The 4640-nt window shown below is 35.7% G+C and overlaps 1 long non-coding RNA gene across 1 annotated transcript; it reads right to left on the bottom strand.

The window, feature by feature from the left end:
* Positions 1 to 1945: 1945 nt before the first annotated feature.
* LOC135450584 (uncharacterized) lies at positions 1946 to 4251 on the bottom strand. Its single transcript, XR_010441096.1, has 4 exons — positions 4104 to 4251; positions 3951 to 4024; positions 3395 to 3555; positions 1946 to 2098 (listed from the first exon to the last, which is right to left on the bottom strand). It is a non-coding gene; the product is annotated as an uncharacterized LOC135450584 (long non-coding RNA).
* Between the last annotated feature and the right edge of the window lie 389 nt (positions 4252 to 4640).

The following is a 4640-nucleotide window of genomic DNA, read 5'->3' as shown; positions in this document are numbered from 1 at the left end:
CAGGTCTCTGACAGCAGATAGCTGACATTTGTAGTATGACTGGGAGTTTCCAGCCATCCCCTCCTCCTTCCTCTCCTCCTCCAAATTCTGCTTAATTGAGTATGTTGGCAACCAGACCTTGAATTATGCTTTGCTGTCATCCACTTCATTTGGAAAGGCAAAACATCAATATGAGTTTCTATACCACTTTCTTCTGTGATTGGTATCTTCAGTGAACAACTGGTGCCTGCAGAATGTATCCATACTTGAATAATGTGATAATATCCTAGAAATCCTGCCCAGGAGAGGGAATAATTCATCAGGAAGTGTGGGAATATATTATATAAATGAATATATCATATTCATATATATGACCATAGTTAATAAATTCTTTATAGTTTATATTAACATACTCTTTAAAATATATATAAATTGATATGGAATATTTTCTATATATTATTCTTGTAGTATAGTATAGAATAGAAAAACATGTAAATTACTATATTGTATATTGTATTATTACAATGCAATGCATTATGTTATATGTAGTATATATGTTTATATACCTAGTATCAAAAATAATAAATTATAACATATTTTATTTCTTTTTTGTTCAAGACCAATTGTAAGTTTTCTACTATTTCAAGCTGACTATTTAAATTTGAAATCTCTTTCTTCCAGCAGATGTTAGATTGTATTTCTTTCTGTTTCTGGGTAGACAGGAAAAAATCATACGTGAAGAAACCTCGCTGGTTTTGTATGTCACAAATAGGAATTGGCTTTGGAGGAAGTGTCCTGTCTGTGAATGTCCACACTTTGTCATACCTGGAGCACCATGTTTGTATAAAATTCAGTAACAAAGTTATACATGGGACAGGCCAATGCTTTGTCTTTTTTAATTTTATTGAGTATTATTCTGTGACTTTTAGAAATTTATATCCATATATGTCCTAGTACTCTGCAGTAGGCCATCCTCAGTGTCTTGGGTAGGTACATAGGTGAGAGTAGTTAAAATTGTTTATAGACTGTCTCCTAAGCAAAGTACATAATTAGAATCAAATCAGAATAAGCAAAATATATTTTTAGCATGGGCCTAGAAATCTTGTTACCTAATGCTTGATGTATACTGAGTTAACTGTATATCAGTGTTTCCCCTACATGACTGAGAGAGGTCTTGTTTTTCAGCAGCTTTTGGAAAGACTCCAACCTGCTTGGATCAAAATATAGGTAGAAAACTATCCCTAGAGACAAAACAGGGAGTTGCAAAGGCAGCTGATTCATCTGCCCCAGAAAGTGGCAGGTTATAGAAATGACCTTAGAAGGAAATTTAAGAGAGGAAAACAAATGACTAAAGTTACTAAGAAGCAGTTATGGGAATCCATGGAAATGTTGGTAATTATCACTAATGTCTAATGCTAATTTTGCATTTTTTCCCCCTATGTATTCCTCATGCTCAGTAAAAAATAATATACGAATAAGTGAAGACTTTCATTAGCAAAGGAATGACAGAACAATATAACTATCATATCAGGTGACGCAGCATTTTGTAGCAAACCAGTACAACATTTATGCCATTCCTGTATTCTTTTTTTTCAATAAAATCTCCTATTTTTAAATAAATATATCAGAGTAGCTTGTGAGATACCTTTTACATAATATGATAGGCACCACAGAAAGATTGACATGCCTTCAGACATAGATAGGACCCAAACACTGTTGGTATGGTTTTCTGGGCAAAATTCCAGTTCCACTGAAAGTAATCCTCCCTTTGACTTTACTAAGGTGTGACTTTCATCCTCAGTTTTCATGTTGGGGCCTGGGACATTGCTAACATAAGGCATCAAATAATTACTTCTGGTCAATCAGGGTTTTAATACAGATCTGATGGTTTGAAGGATAAAGTAAATCAGTGTGGATCAAACCTGTTCTGAAGGGATCTCAAAGGTCAAGTTGATAGTTAAGTCATCCTGATTGCTTAACTCTTGTGCTCTGTGTAGAGACTTGCTGATTACAGTGCTGGGTGTGGAGAGGTGAGTGGTGCTGGACTGGGCCACCAGATCAATCCACAGAGGTGACTCTCCCATACTCAGATATTAACTTCTCATGCAGAATCTGAAATCTGTGGAAGAGTCCTTATATGTTAGTCTTAAACTCAGTCTTTCATCGGTTATAAACTTTATTGGAAAATCACATATCATATGAAGTGCACTGATATATTAAATCTATTTACAGCATCAGGTATGAAAACCTCTCCTTACAATTCTTTCAGCTCTTTACCATGAAATTCTACTCCCATTCCACACAGTAAGGCAAAATCCAGATCTTGTTCAAAAGTTTTGTCTAGGAAATCAAAACGGAAAAATCCTTGTTTCTGTGTTCTAACTCCTTTATACTCAGAAGGACAAAGGAAGTGGCTCCAACCTATGCCTGCAGTCTCATGCAAGTGGGGCAGAAGTTATAGGAGTGCAAGGATATGATTGAAAGGGAGTTGTACAGTGCAGGGAAGGAATGTGTGGGGTTGTTTGTTCTCTATAAGCATGAGAACATTTGGCATACAGAATTTCTATCTGTCTCAGTAACAAAAATACATCCTAGGCCACAAACAGATATTTTTCTTCTCTTAGGAGAACACATGTGAATGAAGAGAAGATAAGAGGAAATTACGCACAAGGCTGAACAGCTTTCAGAGAAGCAACATAATTTTTCATACAATAGTCTTCATACATTCAAATGCTAAAAGAAACTTGAGGGAGTATTATTTTGGATTATCCATCTTTACTTAGCAGAAAAGACAGGGACTACCATTAAAAAAAAAGGAGATAGAAATGAGGCATTTGGAAAAAAAATCAAAACAAAAGCAATTAAATAAGAGTTTATTTTTTCTTTATATATGTATTCCCTATGTCTCCCTATGTCTCTAGAAGGCCAAAGTGAGTCACAGCTATAGGACTTTTTTATGCCATGCCTCGTACAAAAAAGTGACATGTATTGGTTACCTATCAAACTCCTTAATTTTGTCGCTTTCATACTACAGGTAAAATGTAATATAGTATATACAAAGGCATATATAAAAGCAATATGATATAGACACAAAGCTATATATTCAATAAAATTATATATGTTCTTGGAAAGAGACAAAAACAATCTGCTAGAATAGCAATGTAATAATAATTAAGGAGTAATATGTGCACAGATAAATAAAATTGCTCTGAAATTTTTCATAGTATGGGAGGATGAAATAATCATTCATGCCACCCTCTGCTCCAGCAGAAAGCATCAAATTAATCCCTTCCACTTGGAGTTGGGTATTGTACTTCGACTTTTTCCCATCATCTATTTGTGCTGTCAGGTCAAATAATAAGTGAGAGCTTCTAATAGTTCTCTTTTTTCTCTGGGAGCAGATCTTTTTTCTTACCTTATGCTGTTAAAAGGTGCATGGATAACAAATAAGCCACAGATATCAATAATAAATGCAGCTTGTTGATTGAAAGCTCCATCTGGTTTGTTTGGCACGGGCTCCGTTTGATGATTATGACACAATCTCAGTAACATCGAAGTCATGTGTCTTTAAACTCCCTGAAAAAGAAAACATTATTTATGTATTATATAGACAGCCATATAATGCCCCTTATTTTTCCCATATGAGTAAATTTTTTACAATAACAAATAAGACTGCAATAACTACAAAGTCAAAAAAGTATCGAGTAAAGGAGTTAATTGGACTTGGTTTGCAGGTATCAGTGGACAGTATTCTGAGGCCTTGCATCATGTTTTCAGAAGCATTATTTAATCTGCAGAAATGGATGATAATTGGTTAAAAAATCCAAACACCTCTCTTAGAGGGTCCTTTTAAGTGCAGTGACTTATTAGACTATGGAAGCCCAGCCATTAAGAAAATAATTGGGGAAAAATAATAAACTATACATTTTAAAATCACAGGGAAGCCTAATTTCAAGTTTTATTTTCCTTACAGAAAATTTACACATGAAGACGAAAGTCTCCTTTTTCTTTTCTTCCTCTGTTTTTCCCATCTGCTTCCTTCATCCTGTAAAAAAGAGATTTCATTAAGTGGTAGGTCAGATTGATTTACCTCCAAGTAAAAGAGAAAAGGAGTCTTTGGTTACCTTCTTTCACTGCCAGATACTTTTGGGAGGGGAGTGGAAGGGAGGGGAAGAAAGGGAAAGCATGTTAACGTGCAATCCTTCATCCAGATTTGGGTGAGAAGCTCTGCTTATCCCTCCAGTCCTCACGTAGCAGAGTGCTCCCTGCAGCCTCAGCTGGAGAAGCTGCTTTCTGCTCTGCATTGCCACAGTTCAAAGAGATGCAGCTCTCAGGTCTGTAAAGCACACTGAGGATGAAAATGGACAGGAAAAAAGTTTCCTATACCAATATAGGTCATTATTTCAGTGACTCCTAGAGCCACTTCAAAACACTCTGGACTCCTGTGTATTTCTGCCCCACCGTATCATCATGAATACCTGTAACCAAGAACTAAGCAGTGACATTATTAAGGCAAAAGGAAGAGAAGAATCCTGCACTGCTGACTGCACTTTGAGAAATGGGCTGGATATGGATTTTGTTATTCAACCAAATCACAACTATTACTTCAGTGAACTTGGTGAGTGTTTCAAAATAGGGAGTCCAAGATAAACTGCATTGCT

This window comes from Zonotrichia leucophrys, chromosome 7 (genome assembly GCF_028769735.1).
Source record: "Zonotrichia leucophrys gambelii isolate GWCS_2022_RI chromosome 7, RI_Zleu_2.0, whole genome shotgun sequence".
Taxonomy (NCBI): Eukaryota; Metazoa; Chordata; class Aves; order Passeriformes; family Passerellidae; genus Zonotrichia; species Zonotrichia leucophrys.
Note: the sequence above shows the minus strand (reverse complement) of the source record. Positions and strands in the feature narration are given on the sequence as shown.